Raw genomic sequence first — 16,315 nt, forward strand, 5'->3', positions numbered from 1 at the left:
GGTACTCCGTCTTCAGGCCACAAGTGGCTCATCGGGACCATCCGACCGCTGTGTCATCCTCAGTGGAGGATACGGATAGGAGGGGCATGTGGTCAGCACACCGCTCTCCCGGTCGTTATGATGGCTTTCTTTGACCGGAGCCGCTACTATTCGGTCGAGTAGCTCCTCAATTGGCATCACGAGGCTGAGCGCACCCCGAAAAATGGCAACAGCGCATGGCGGCTGGATGGTCACCCATCCAAGTGCCGGCCACGCCCGACAGCGCTTAACTTCGGTGATCTCACGGGAACCGGTGTATCCACTGCGGCAAGGCCGTTGCCCCAAATAGAACATAACATTTTGAATAACGTTGCAGCCACGTGTAAGATAGTAGTAACAAACGTAAAATAAAGTCAGCACTGAGAGAGACTTAATACTTAAGAGGCCCCAGCCTTACAAATTTAAAAAAAACATAGCCGAACGTGGTAGTATAAACACCCAATAAGACAATAGATGAAACTGCGCGCTCCAGTAATAGCACATGCATTATGGCACGTGGATTGAGCCCACTTAATATGCAAATGCGCGCCGCCACAGACCTGACGCCTTACAGCAAATAACACACAGACTGGAGCATTAAATAAAGAAACAAATTCAGTAGTTTTATAGGGGTGCACACACAACTTCCTGCCTGGAGACAGAAGCGGAATCAATAACCAGAAGTCTGATATGGAACGGGATATGATGAAAAAAAAAAAAGAGAGAGAAAAGAAAAGAACCAAATGTAGTGGAATGTTGGATGAGGATGGGCTATCAGGATGCGCCATATTAAAACTCGTACGAGTTTCCCAAGTTATTTATTATTTCCAGCTATAGTGCCCCCATTCCTCTTGGCCAGCGTCACTGGGTCCCGCAATGCTGAGGACACCACTTCGCTGTCTGCGAAATGGCCTCGCGCACAATGGCTGCCTCAGCTACCCATGCAGTGCCCTGCTGTGTGTCGGCCTTGTACAGCGGCGGAGTTGTGACGACATCAGGCTGCACCAGCAGTCGACTCAGTGGTCTTCGCCCCTGCCGCTTCAGCGCCACCCATTGGAAGCTGCAAGGCGGCCCGCGGCGTGCTTCCTCGCCGGCGTGGCTAAGATCGCGGCGTCAACAAGCGCCCTTGGTCTGGCGCCCAAATCTGCGGCCCTCAGGATGCCTCCAGCGTGTATTAGGAGCAGTAGTGAGCCATGGTGTGGCCCGCCGCTGGCTTGCAGTGGACCCCATGTTGGCTTCGGAGGGCCGAACCAGCGACTGTATCGCTGACGCCCCATCTGCTGCTGTGTGTAGCCGGTGGTGTGATATGCCCCGCCGTCCAGGAGAGCTGTCACACTTGAATGCCTTGTTAGTGAACTGGCGCCTATTTATATGCAGCTGTGCATCTCTGTTTTGCTAATGTGCCGCTCCAATTCATATACTCATAACACCTGGGTTGGGCCAGAAGGCCCCTTCTGCCTTAACTTGCACCATGCAAACTGCTGCGTTTACTCTTTTCAGCGGGTCTACAGCTTTGTGGCCTCCATTCTACTTCGCAACCGCTGGTAGCATAACTTACTGTCAACAGGCCCACGCCTGGCTCTAACTTGTGCACTTCGAAATATTTCCCCAAAGCTAACCTTTTCCCATCTTAAGCGGTGGTGCCACTACAATAAACCCACCGAACTAAACAGTCACAGCACTGGTACAAGAAATATCAATTATAGCTGTGGTTACTGCCGAAGCTTCGGATCACTCACATCTGATAAACCAAATCGTTAGCCCGCCAGAAATGCCCATACAATGTCCCAGGAAGGACAGCGTGGAGTCGACACACGGCGGTGGTTCGCCGTCCGCCTCCAGGTCCGGTCAGCTGCTGAAGCACAAAACAAGCTGCTGCCTTCGGTACGCGCCTCACACGTCCAAAGATTTGCACCCGGCCGCGACCGCGGTAAGAATGGTTCGCAATCCAGGAACCCGGCGGATTGTCTCTTCCTGGTATGGCAGCTACGCTCAGAGCCTAGGACTGTTAACTGCTGTGGACAAAACGAGCGAGACCCCTCGCCTTTTCATTATGCTGATCCGCACAGCTTTAAAGTCTGCTACACAGTATAACAGGCAAGGCGACGAAGTGCTACCAACATACTACGCACAGGTGTGAAATTGACAAACTATCCGAACTTTGTCAGACTGTTTTCAGTCATGTGTAAGACTATATCAATGCTGATTAGTGTATTAAACACAACACGTAAATGTAAGATATAAATGAAAGAAGAAACGCTAATTAGTATGAACTGTAATAATGAAAATGAATTTCAGCTTATCGAGATAACATAACTGTTTAGATCGTTACGAATTAGCAAAATATTATGCGCATTCGGCCGCGAAACAGTCTGTGAACGTTCAGACCAGTCATACTGGATTACCGTTGCTGACCTAACATGAAAGTGTGCAAATTCAGCAATGCGTGAAGATCCATAACTAAATACAGTTAAAAATCGTTCAGTGCCACGCTTAAGTCAATTCAATTATTGACAGAAACGGAAAAAGTAGCCAGTAACAAGTATGAAATTCTACAAGATCTTCATACACTCCTGGAAATTGAAATAAGAACACCGTGAATTCATTGTCCCAGGAAGGGGAAACTTTATTGACACATTCCTGGGGTCAGATACAGCACATGATCACACTGACAGGACCACAGGCACATAGACACAGGCAACAGAGCATGCACAATGTCGGCACTAGTACAGTGTATATCCACCTTTCGCAGCAATGCAGGCTGCTATTCTCCCATGGAGACGATCGTAGAGATGCTGGATGTAGTCCTGTGGAACGGCTTGCCATGCCATTTCCACCTGGCGCCTCAGTTGGACCAGCGTTCGTGCTGGACGTGCAGACCGCGTGAGACGACGCTTCATCCAGTCCCAAACATGCTCAATGGGGGACAGATCCGGAGATCTTGCTGGCCAGGGTAGTTGACTTACACCTTCTAGCGCACGTTGGGTGGCACGGGATACATGCGGACGTGCATTGTCCTGTTGGAACAGCAAGTTCCCTTGCCGGTCTAGGAATGGTAGAACGATGGGTTCGATGACGGTTTGGATGTACCGTGCACTATTCAGTGTCCCCTCGACGATCACCAGTGGTGTACGGCCAGTGTAGGAGATCGCTCCCCACACCATGATGCCGGGTGTTGGCCCTGTGTGCCTCGGCCGTATGCAGTCCTGATTGTGGCGCTCACCTGCACGGCGCCAAACACGCATACGACCATCATTGGCACCAAGGCAGAAGCGACTCTCATCGCTGAAAACGACACGTCTCCATTCGTCCCTCCATTCACGCCTGTCGCGACGCCACTGGAGGCGGGCTGCACGATGTTGGGGCGTGAGCGGAAGACGGCCTAACGGTGTGCGGGACCGTAGCCCAGCTTCATGGAGACGGTTGCGAATAGTCCTCGCCGATACCCCAGGAGCAACAGTGTCCCTAATTTGCTGGGACGTGGCGGTACGGTCCCCTACGGCACTGCGTAGGATCCTACGGTCTTGGCGTGCATCCGTGCGTCGCTGCGGTCCGGTCCCAGGTCGACGGGCACGTGCACCTTCCGCCGACCACTGGCGACAACATCGATGTACTGTGGAGACCTCACGCCCCACGTGTTGAGCAATTCGGCGGTACGTCCACCCGGCCTCCCGCATGCCCACTATACGCCCTCGCTCAAAGTCCGTCAACTGCACATACGGTTCACGTCCACGCTGTCGCGGCATGCTACCAGTGTTAAAGACTGCGATGGAGCTCCGTATGCCACGGCAAACTGGCTGACACTGACGGCGGCGGTGCACAAATGCTGCGCAGCTAGCGCCATTCGACGGCCAACACCGCGGTTCCTGGTGTGTCCGCTGTGCCGTGCGTGTGATCATTGCTTGTACAGCCCTCTCGCAGTGTCCGGAGCAAGTATGGTGGGTCTGACACACCGGTGTCAATGTGTTCTTTTTTCCATTTCCAGGAGTGTATTTACATCCACAGGGCGCCTGTATAGAATAAAGGTAGCAATAAAACGTATTGGGGGCGCGAGAATTTCTTAAAATTACGTTACTGATAGTCTATCTTCCTAGATCGAGATTAGAGCCGAAAACAAACCAGACCTCCCTTGGAGTAGCAAGCACCTTTCACTACGCTAGCAGACAACTCAGGCAAACAGCTCTCTATTATTACCCCAGACATGAATAAGCCGGCAATTTCGTAATGAAAATGGCAAAATGATCTGCAGTTTCTGTTGCATAGAGCTTTCTGCACTGAAAAACATGAGTTTTCTACCTTTATGTCACCGCTTATGTGACTATAATTCGGGATGTTTACCGAAATAACAAAATACTGTTATTAGCGAGTAAATTTAGTACGATAATTCTGCACCACCCCAGAAAATAAACGGAAACATAGCTGCCAAACTTATTCTACAATGTTTCGAATTCTCCATTAGACTCGTCATAGCCAGAAAACGTTCATTAGCCGAAGTGTTTCTTAAGCTAGCTAGCAGTGGGAATGCTCGAACTTCTAAAATGCGGTGGCATTAATACTGGGATCTGAATTACCACGTGTACAGGCAAATGGATTTTATTTGCATTCCTGTAAACGTGATTTGAATCGAAAGCGTAGCTACGATTAATATGCTGATGTATCGACTGCAACTAGAACATTTCAAATAAAGAGTAGGGGCAATTATTTAGGCGGCCCTCATCTTGAGTAACTGATTTTCGTTGTTAGGATTTCGCCACCTAAACACTTTTATTGCTACCTTTATTCTGTACTGGTGCCCTGTGGATGTCGATATGAAACTCTTGTAGAATTTCATACTTGTTACTGCCTACTTTTTCCGTTTCTGTCAATAACTGAAGTGACTAAAGTGTGGCACTGAACGATTTTAACTGAATTTCGTTATGAATCTTCACGCATTGCTAAATTTGCACACTTTCATCGTAGGGCAGCAACGGTAATCCAGCATGACTGGTCTGAACGTTCTCACAGACCGTTTCGCGCCCGAATGCGCATAATATTTTGCTAATTCGTAACGATCTTGGGTACTTTGTCTTACTAAAACAGTTATGTTATCTCTATAAGCTGAAATTCATTTTTATTACTACAGTTCATACTAATTAGCGTTTCTTCTTTCATTTATATCTTATATTTATGTGTTGTGTTTAACACACTAATCAGCATTAATATAGTCTTACACACGATTGAAAACAGTCTGTCAAAGTTCGGATAGTTTTTCAATTTCACGCCTGTGCATGGTATGATGGTAGCACTTCGTCGCCTTGCCTGTTATGCTGTGTAGCAGACTTTAAAGCTGTGCGGATCAGCATAACGAAAAGGCGAGGGGTCTCGCTCGTTTTGTCCACGACTGTACCAGCCACCAATTGCCGTCACACCGCTCTCTTCGCTTCCAGGTTCCAATCGGCCACTTCACCCCGAGCGAACTGTTTCACTTTCACTGTCTCACCGCCACTGCACTTGCGCCTCCGATCTCCTCGCGAACCACGCCCTCCTAGGACAAATAAGTTCAAATAGAAACGGTAGCGCGACTTATCGATCGCGCTAGGCTTCATTAATATTCACATTACACTCCGTGATCGAAAAATGATCAAAACTCGCCACTCTATAAACGTTTACTTCACGGAAGTCCATTATTTGAATAAATAATCACTAACAAACCTTTTCTTTTCACTTCGATATTCAATATTCACCATAATTCGCGCCTCTGGGCTGCAGCTCAATCAATAAACACGACTCAAGAGCGCTTGCAGTCTCCCAGAGTTCCGTTACTGTTGACACGTACCTCTGACTTCCGGAACACCAACAATGTTGCCACAGTCGGAAATTTTATGCTTATGTCGGCATTTCAATAATCGTACGGATACTGTAACCCGTGCTGTTAGCACGTGTCTTCGTCACTCATCTTCGGCACACAAGCGACGCAATTACGACACTGATGATCTGGAGGGACGGACTCATGAAAATTGTCATTAAAAAGATAGGTCGCCACTGAGCTCGGATTCTTTCTGTAGTCACAGCGGGGGCTGTCGCCGCTGGAGTGTTAGTTGTACTCCGTGTCTTACTCTCCCTGTTAATACACATCGATAAAACGATTATCGCACTAGACTAATTCTGGGACCACTGTGTCGAATAGGCACGTAAAATTACTCTTTAAAAATTATTTTGTTTGTGGTGGGAAGGAAACCGAAGCATTTCATTGGCGCTAGGCGTCGCATGAGAGACTTAGTAAGCAGTATTTGCCTGGGCTGACTCCAGTTACACGTTGCGAAAATGAAATTGCAAATATCAACCGAAACATCAGGGAAAATGTATCTAACGTCCCTGAGAGACATCCTGTATACGTAGCCACGAAAACCCCCGCGAATCAGACTCCAGAATACACATAGAACTTTATCGACTTCAATAAATCGATGAAATAACGGACAGATATTCAGTATACGAGTATGTTCCCGAATTATGACATTACCTGATAGTTAATCGCGAAGCCCTCCCACGACATTACATGATAACACCATCAAAGTCATTGATACCAGACCCTTGTGAAATACTTTACTCGAATACAGAAATATTAAACTCATTACTATACAAGTCCATCCTCTACGACTGACGTGAACGTTGTCGGTGCCAGTGTCTCAGTCCAGACAACGCTACTGAGCTGGTCAGCGACCGTTCGGCCACGAAGAATCATCTTTGCTAGACCTGCTTATTTTCTTGTATCCGCAGAAAGACGAACTTCTCTTTCTCGCTGAGTATCAGTTTGATGTATTACTCCCACATGGTCGCTCTTAGATTTTCCCAGTGGCAATATGAAAAAAATATCACTGACAATTCGGTCGCCCCAGAGATCGGTACCTCCTTTCAAATCTTAACGCTAGACGTTTGTACCAAGAGTCTGTATGTAGCACCTTCCTCCCCATTAAGGAATGCACTCTGACGTCACATAATACAGTCCATTATAATTTGTAGCGGACAAGTCTCTCGCCCCAAACTCCACAGCGCAGTTTGCAGGTGGATATTTCACACCACCTCCCTGGTTGTTTTTTCCATTAGTCTTCAGGACTGGTTTAATGCTGTCAGCAACGACTTCCTCCCCTGCGAAAACTTCATCTCAGGGAAGCAACGTCATCGTACAATCTTAATGATATCCTTTCATCCTGAGTTTTAGTCCCATTCCTGAATCTCTTTTTATTTCCGCTATTCATTCCCCGACGTACAATCTGCTAGAATGTTTTTTGTTTCTATTTCTTTATACGCTGAGTCATGGGGTACCTCCTAATATCGTGTTGGGCCTCCTTCTGCCCGGCGTAGTGTAGCAACTCAACAAGTTGTTACAAGTCCTCTACAGAAATATTGAAGTGTGCTACCTCTATAGTCGTTTTGTGCACGAACTGACCTCTAGATTATCTCCCATACAAGGTGCATTCAAGTTCTAAGGCCTCCGATTTTTTTTCTCCGGACTGGAAGGAGATAGAAACATGCGCATTGTTTTAAAATGAGGCCGCGTTCATTGTCAATACGTCCCAGAGATGGCAGCACCGTACGGCAGATGGAATTTTACCGCCAGCGGCGAGAATGACAACTGTTTTAAATACTTAAAATGGCGACGTTTTCCTTACTTAAACAGCGTGCAATCATTCGTCTTCTGAATTTGCGTGGTGTGAAACCAATTGAAATTCATCGACAGTTGAAAGAGACATGTGGTGATGGAGTTATGGACGTGTCGAAAGTGCGTTCGTGGGTGCGACAGTTTAATGAAGGCAGAACATCATGTGACAACAAACTGAAACAACCTCGGGCTCGCACAAGCCGGTCTGACGACATGATCGAGAAAGTGGAGAGAATTGTTTTGGGGGATCGCCGAATGACTGTTGAACAGATCGCCTCCAGAGTTGGCATTTCTGTGGGTTCTGTGCACACAATCCTGCATGATGACCTGAAAATGCGAAAACTGTCATCCAGGTGGGTGCCACACATGCTGACGGACGACCACATGGCTGCCCATGTGGCATGTTGCCAAGCAATGTTGACGCGCAATGACAGCATGAATGGGACTTTCTTTTCGTCGGTTGTGACAATGGATGAGACATGGATGCCATTTTTCAATCCAGAAACAAAGCGCCAGTCAGCTCAATGGAAGCACACAGATTCACCGCCACCAAAAAAATTTTGGGTAGCCGCCAGTGCTGGAAAAATGATGGTGTCCATGTTCTGGGAGAGCGAGGGCTTAATCCTTACCCATTGCGTTCCAAAGGGCACTACGGTAAGAGGTGCATCCTACGAAAATGTTTTGAAGAACAAATTCCTTCCTGCACTGCAACAAAAACGTCCGGGAAGGGCTGCGCGTGTGCTGTTTCACCAAGACAACGCACCCGCACATCGAGCTAACGTTACGCAACAGTTTCTTCGTGATAACAACTTTGAAGTGATTCCTCATGCTCCCTACTCACCTGACCTGGCTCCTAGCGACTTTTGGCTTTTTCCAACAATGAAAGACACTCTCCGTGGCCGCACATTCACCAGCCGTGCTGCTATTGCCTCAGCGATTTTCCAGTGGTCAAAACAGACTCCTAAAGAAGCCTTCGCTGCTGCCATGGAAACATGGCGTCAGCGTTGTGAAAAATGTGTACGTCTGCAGGGTGATTACGTCGAGAAGTAACGCCAGTTTCATCGATTTCGGGCGAGTAGTTAATTAGAAAAAAAATCGGAGGCCTTAGAACTTGAATGCACCTCGTACATATTCGATGAGATTCACGTTTGGCGATCAGGGTGACCAAAACTGTTGCTCGAATTGTCCAGAATTTTCTTAAAACCAATGACGAACAATTGTGGTCCGCTGACATGGCACATTGTCGTCAATAAAAATTTCATCGTTGTTTCGGAAGTCCACGAATGGCTCGAAATGGTCTCCAAATATCCAAACATAACAATTTAGTCAATGATGGCCTCAGTTCCAACCAGTCCATTCCATGTAAACACAACCCATACGATTATGGAGTCACCGCCAGCTTGCACAGTCCCTTGTTGGCAACTTCGGTCCATGGCTTCATGGGGTCTGCGTCACCCTCGAACCCTACCATCAGCTCTCATATGACCGGTCCACAGTTTTCCAGTCATCTAGCGTCCAGCCGTTACGGACACTCGTCCATGAGCGGCGTTGCAGGGGATGTCGTGCTGTTAGCAAAGGCACGCGCTGCCATAACCCATTAACGAGAAATTTCCCCACACTGTCCTCCGTTCGTCGTACGTCCCACATTGATTTCTGCAGTTATTTCACTCCCTGTTGCCTGTCTGTTAGCACTGGAAACTCTACGCAAACACCGCTGCTCCTGGTCGTTAAGGGAAAGTCGTCGGCCTCTGCATTGTCCGTGTGGGAGGTAAAGCCTTAGATTTATTAGTCTCGGCACACTCTTGACACTGAATCTCCGAATATTGATTTCCCCACCGATTTCCGAAATGGAGTGTCCCATGCGTCTAGCTCCAACTATCATTTGGCTTTCAGTGTCTGTCAATTCCCGTGGTGCAGCTATAATCACATCGGAAGTCTTTTCACATGAATCACCTGAGTCGCATGACAGCTGCGCAAATATGCTGCCTTTTATATCTCGCGATACTACCGGCATCTGTATAAGCTGGGCACAAACAGCTCCTATGGGGTTTCCCTGTGAAATAGGTCTTCGTCTGTCTCACTCGCACACTACAGCTCTTACGCCTGATCAGCCTGGACTCATTCAGCACAGTAGACGCCTGTGAATTTCCCCATCTCGTGGCGAATCTGCGCTCTTTGAGGCACACGGTCCTGGACGACAGCATTCGTTTCACAATTCCTGGAAGGCTGTCTCTTTCGGCCATATACTTAAATGAGAACGAAATGCTCGATAACTCACAGGCCTCATCGTGAAAGTGATGAGGATGGATGAGCGGGAGGAGTACCAACCGCGTAAAAAAAACCAGCTCTCACCTGGCCCAGGTTTTTAGCACCCTGTAAGAGATCCACGATAGAGTTACAATGAAGACTTCAACGGTGTGAAGGCCGGAAGAATGGATCCTGCAACGGCGGAACTAGCGGAAGAAGCAACAAATAGAAAAATCCACAACGAGTCTGACTCGTAACAAGTAGTAAAGTGGTTAGAGTCTGTTCACCAGAGGTGCAGTTGGAAACATGCTCTTCAGTGCTAATAACACTGAGTACTACCTTTAGGTGCCTTCAGGCGACTTGTTCCCCTAAGTCAACAAGAAATCAACAATGGAGACGCACTTTATGGGAGATTTTTCTCCAGTGAGCATCCAGTCTCCCATCTCCAAAGAAATGAACAGCAGGCATTCTGATTCTGTGGGCCTACAACACCGTGCAAAGAATGAGTCGGAGCATTCTGAAGCCTGCTTTAAACAATGAATCCATAAAATCAAACTCAGAAACATAAGTTACCAAGCCACTTTTAATGTAAATTTAGTCTTAAAAATAGGAAGTAAAACCTTAATAAAATTTCCAAAGGAATGAAGAAGCACTTCAAGAAACAAGATTTCCTGATGAATGTCCATTCGATTCAGAAGAATTCAGGATGCTTAAAGAAAAATCAGGAAAAAGAGTGATGGAAAATGTACCCCAAATTAGAACAGTTTTCATTGTAAACAAAAATATATTAAACTCAATAATAGAATTTAAATCACTTAATAAAAGACTTTCCACAGTAACATTTAAGTCGTCAAACTAAGTTTACATTATTTTACATACACATGCAACAGCAAATGAGAAAAACAAAACACAAAAGGAACAAACAGAAATTTTTTGGCAAACTGAGTCAAGCACCCTAGGTCACATTCCATCGAAAGACGCAGTATTACTACTTGGAGACTTTAATGTACAAATTGGCAACGAATGTCAGCACAAACCAATAGTAGGTAAATTCCTTGCGCATAAAACAACCATCGCAAACGGAGAAAAACTCTTAAGCCTAGTCAAGTAGTATAACATAGAACTAAAATCTTGTTGTGGTCTTCAGTCCAGAGAATGGTTTGATGCAGCTCTCCATGCTACTCTATCCTGTGCAAGCTTCTTCATCTCCCAGTACCTACTGCAACCTACATCCTTCTGAATCTGCTTAGTGTATTGATCTCTTGGTCCCCCTCTACGATTTTTACCCTCCACGCTGCCATCCAATGCTAAATTAGTGATCCCTTGATGCCTCAAAACATGTCCTACCAACCGATCCCTTCTTCTAGTCAAGTTGTGCCACAAACTTCTCTTCTCCCCAATCCTATTCAATACCTCCTCATTAGTTACGTGATCTACCCACCTTATCTTCAGCATTCTTCTGTAGCACCACATTTCGAAAGCTTCTATTCTCTCCTTGTCCAAACTGGTTATCGTCCATTTTTCACTTCCATACATGGCTACACTCCATACAAATACTTTCAGAAACGACTTCCTGACACTTAAATCTATACTCGATGTTAACAAATTTCTCTTCTTCAGAAACACTTTCCTTACCATTGCCAGTCTACATTTTATATCTTCTCTACTTCGACCATCATCACTTATCTTGCTCCCCAAATAGCAAAACTCCTTTACTACATTTAGTGTCTCATTTCCTATTCCTATTCCCTTATCATCACCCGATTTAATTCAACTAGATTCCATTATCCTCGTTTTGCTTTTGTTGATGTTCATCTTATATCCTCGTTTCAAGACACTGTCCATTCCGTTCAACTGCTCTTCCAGATCCGTTGCTGTCTCTGACAGAATTACATTGTCATCGGCGAATTTCAAAGTTTTTATTTCTTCTCCATGGATTTTAATTCCTACTCCGAATTTTTCTTTTTTTTCCTTTACTGCTTGCTCAATATACAGATTGAATAACATCGGGGATATGCTACAACTCTGTCTCACTCCCTTCCCAACCACTGCTTTCCTTTCATGCCCCTCGACTCTTATAACTGCCATCTGGTTTTTGTACAAATTGTTAATAGCCTTTCGCTCTCTGTATTTTATCCCTGCCGCCTTCAGAATTTGAAAGAGAGTATACCAGTCAACGTTGTCAAAAGCTTTATCTAAGTCTACAAATGCTAGAAACGTAGGTTTGCCTTTCCTTAATCTATTTTCTAAGATAAGTCGTAGGGTCAGTATTGCCACACGTGCTCCAACATTTCTATGGAATCCAAACTGACCTTCCCCGAGGTCGGCTTCTACCAGTTTTTCCATTCATCTGTAAAGAATTCGTGTTAGTATTTTGCAGCTGTGGCTTATTAAACTGATAGTTCCGTAATTTTCACATCTATCAACACCTGCTTTCTTTGGGATTGGAATTATTATATTCTTCTTGAAGTCTGAGGGTATTTCGCCTGTCTCATACATCTTGCTCACTAGATGGTAGAGTTTCGTCAGGGCTGCCTCTCCCAAGGCTGTCAGTAGTTCTAATGGAATGTTGTCTACTCCTGGCGCCTTGTTTCGACTTAGTGCTCTGTCAAACTCTTCACGCAGTATCATATCTCCTATTTCATCTTCATCTACATTCTCTTCCATTTCTATAATATTGTATTTCAGACCATCGCCCTAGTATAGACCCTCTATATACTCCTTCCACCTTTCTGCTTTCCCTTCTTTGCTCATAACTGGGTTTTCATCTGAGCTCTTGATATTCATGCAAGTGGTTCTCTTTTCTCCAAAGGTCTCTTTAATTTTCCTGTAGGTAGTATCTATCTTACCCCTAGAGAGATAAGCCCCTACATCCTTACATTTGTCCTCTAGCCATTTTGCACTTCCTGTCGATCTCATTTTTGAGACGTTTGTATTCCTTTTTGCCTGCTTCATTTACTACATTTTTATATATTCTCCTTTCATCAATTAAATTCATTATCTCTTCTGTTACCCAAGGATTCTATTAGCCCTCGTCTTTATACCTACTTGATCCTCTGCAACCTCTACTATTTCATCTCTCAAAGTTACCCATTCTTCTCTTACTGTATTTCTTTCCCCCATTCTTGTCAATCGTTCCCCAATGCTCTCCCTGAAGCTCTCTACAACCTCTGGTTCTGTCGGGTCCCATATCCTCAAATTCCCACCTTTTTACAGTTTCTTCAGTTTTAATCTACAGTTCATAACCGATAGATTGTGGTCAGAGTCCACTTCAGCCCCTGGAAATGTCTTACAATTTAAACCTGGTTCTTGAATCTCTTTCTTACCATTATATAATCTATCTGAGACCTTCCAGTATCTCCAGGCTTCTTCTATGTATGCAACCTTCTTTTATGATTCTTGAACCAAGTGTTAGCTATGATTAAGTTATGCTCTGTGCAAAATTCTACCAGGCGGCTTCCCCTTTCATTCCTTAATCCCATTCCATATTCACCTTCTACGTTTCCTTCTCTTCCTTTTCCTACTATCGAGTTCCAGTCACCCAAGGCTATTAAATTTTTGTCTCCCTTCACTACCTGAATAATTTCTTTTATCTCATCATACATTTCATCAATCACTTCGTCATCTGCGGTGCTAGTTGGCATATAAACTTGTACTACTCTGGTAGGCGTGGGCTTCGTATCTATCTTGGCCATAATAATGGGTTCACTATGCTGTTTGTAGTAGCTTACCCGCATTCCTATTTTCCTATTCATTATTAAACCTACTCCTGCATTACCCCTATTCGATTTTGTGTTTATAACCCTGTATTCACCTGACCAGAAGTCTTGTTCCTCCTGCCACCGAACTTTACTAATTCCCACTATATCTAACTTTAACCAATGCATTTCCCTTTTTAAATTTTCTAACCTACCTGCCCGATTAAGGGATCTGATATTTCACGCTTCGATCAGTAGAACGCCAATTTCCTTTCTCCTGATAACAGCGCCCTCCTAAGTAGTCCCCACCCGGAGATCCGAATGGGGGACTATTTTACCTCCGGAATATTTTGCCCAAGAGGACGCCATCATCATTTAACCATACAGTAAAGCTGCATGCCCTCGGGTAAAATTACGCCTGTAGTTTCCCCTTGCTTTCAGCCGTTCGCAGTACCAGCGCAGCAAGGCCTTTTTGGTTATTCTTACAAGGCCAGATCAGTCAATCATCCAGACTGTTGCCCCTGCAACTACTGAAAAGGCTGCTGCCCCTCTTCTGGAACCACACGTTTTTCTGGCCTCGCAACAGATACCCCTCCGTTGTGGTTGCACCTACAGTACGGCTATCTGTATCGCTGAGACACGCAAGCCTCCCCACCAACGGCAAGGTCCGTGGGGGAAGGAAACTAAAATCTACGTTCTTCAAAAAACTTCCTAGAAACAAACTGCGTCGGTATTACCAAACCCGATTTGTCGTGAAAAACAACTCATTGTAAAAGTTGTCAAGAGAGCCATTTTACATTCACACCACTACCTAGCCACCATGATTGGATCAATATTTAGAAAAAAGAAGCAATGAGAACCCAGAAATTTTGACCTCCAGAAGCTATCTGGAGAAAATGATTACAAGATGCAGTTGGAGAAAGGGATATTTAAATATTGGGCAGAACTTCAAAAAGACGTTATTGAGACTGCAAAAGAAACTATCGCTCTTAAAAAGAAAAGGAAACATGTTTGATGGAATGATGATTGTGACGAGTTAATTATAAAGAGATAACGTGTTTGGAATATCTGGAACGCAAATAAAAATGATGAGAATAGGAAAAAATTTATAGAAGCAAGGAAACCTGCATCAAAAGGTCTCAAAAAGATGAGAGTACAATACATAAAAGACCAACTAAAGTCAACTGAGATACACTTCAAGTAGAACAACAAATGAAACCTTTATAAAACGTTCAAAAATAGTTTAAAGAACTACACACCACCAAATTTACAGTTTACAGGCCCAGAAACACAAAAGCCTGTATACAATAGCCCAAATATCTGCAGAGTACTTGCGGACTATCTCAAAGAATTACACAACTGCGATCAACCGAAACAAGAATTTCATATTGATAATTTAACCCAAATACAACCAGACTCAAAGTCACTAACAATAGAGGAAATCAAAGATATCATAAAACAACTTAAAAGTAACAAAGCCTCAGGAGAAGACAATATTGTTGCTGAATTGTGGAAACACTCTAGTGGCAACATTATTCTTTGTCTAACAGAAGTAATGAAATTAGGACAACAAATCATTCATCAGAATGGACATCGGCATTAATACAGTCACTACATAAAAAAGGAAAGAAAACTGATCCTAACCATTATAGACAGATCTCTCTCCTACCAGTGACATATAAGATCTTTCAATGGCACTTTTAAAATGAGCCCACAACTAGGAGAGTATGAAGCAGGATTTAGGAAGGGAAGGCCTTGGGCAGAGCAAATATTCAATCTGAAGAAAGTAATAGAAATCAGGAAAAGCAGAAACATTAAATACGTGACAACTTTCGTAGATTCAAAAAAAGCATATGATGCAATTGATAGAAGTGCACTGAGCAACATTTTAAAGGAATTTGGACTTGGCACTAAAGCAACATAAGTAAGTAAAATAACTTTAACAAACACAAAATCAAAAGTAAAAGTTGTAGAGGGAACGTTTTAAATGCACCTTAGAGAACGTAGGGAGAAAATCGAGAAAAACTAATAATACTAAAGGAATAAACCCAAATAAAATCACCATAGATTATCTAGGTTTTGTAAATGAATTAGTGTTAATTACTGACTCACTGGATAGTGCCAAAGAACAAATCATAGAACTACAGATAGAAGCAGACAATATAGGACTAAAAACATTGTTTGAAAAAAACACATATCATGACAAATATCAATGATTTACCTCCAAATCTTGAGCTTCAGAAGAAAACAACATCTAAAACAAACTGCTTTAACTACCTAGGAGAATGGATAACAAGCAACACAAAAAATAACCATAGAAAATGGAAGACATAAAATGGAAAGGGCATTCCAAATGGCAAAAAATATATATATTAAAAAAACCTTTGTCCTGCAACACAAAAGTAAGATAATATTAAACAGTGGTAAGGCCTGGAACACTGCAGCAGAAACACTCAACTAACAAGATTCATGGACCTGAAAAACTGGAAAAAGTTGAAAGAAGAATTGTAAGGAAAATACTGGGACTTAGAAGTAATACTAATGTTGACTATCAATTAAGATTAAACAGAGAGCTGTGTTTGAAAATGGAAAAGTTAGATGATGTAATAAGAAAAGGAAGGCTGCAGTTCTATGGCCACCTATACGGAATGGATAATAACAGACTAACAAACTTACTAAACAGCTACAGATCCTGATATTGACAAAGATATGA

General features: G+C 44.1%; 1 pseudogene; it reads right to left on the reverse strand.

Moving 5' to 3' along the window:
- Positions 1–203: 203 nt before the first annotated feature.
- Positions 204–320, reverse strand: LOC126191715 (5S ribosomal RNA; annotated as a pseudogene).
- Between the last annotated feature and the right edge of the window lie 15,995 nt (positions 321–16,315).

The sequence above is a fragment of the Schistocerca nitens genome, chromosome 6 (genome assembly GCF_023898315.1).
Source record: "Schistocerca nitens isolate TAMUIC-IGC-003100 chromosome 6, iqSchNite1.1, whole genome shotgun sequence".
NCBI classification, from domain to species: Eukaryota; Metazoa; Arthropoda; class Insecta; order Orthoptera; family Acrididae; genus Schistocerca; species Schistocerca nitens.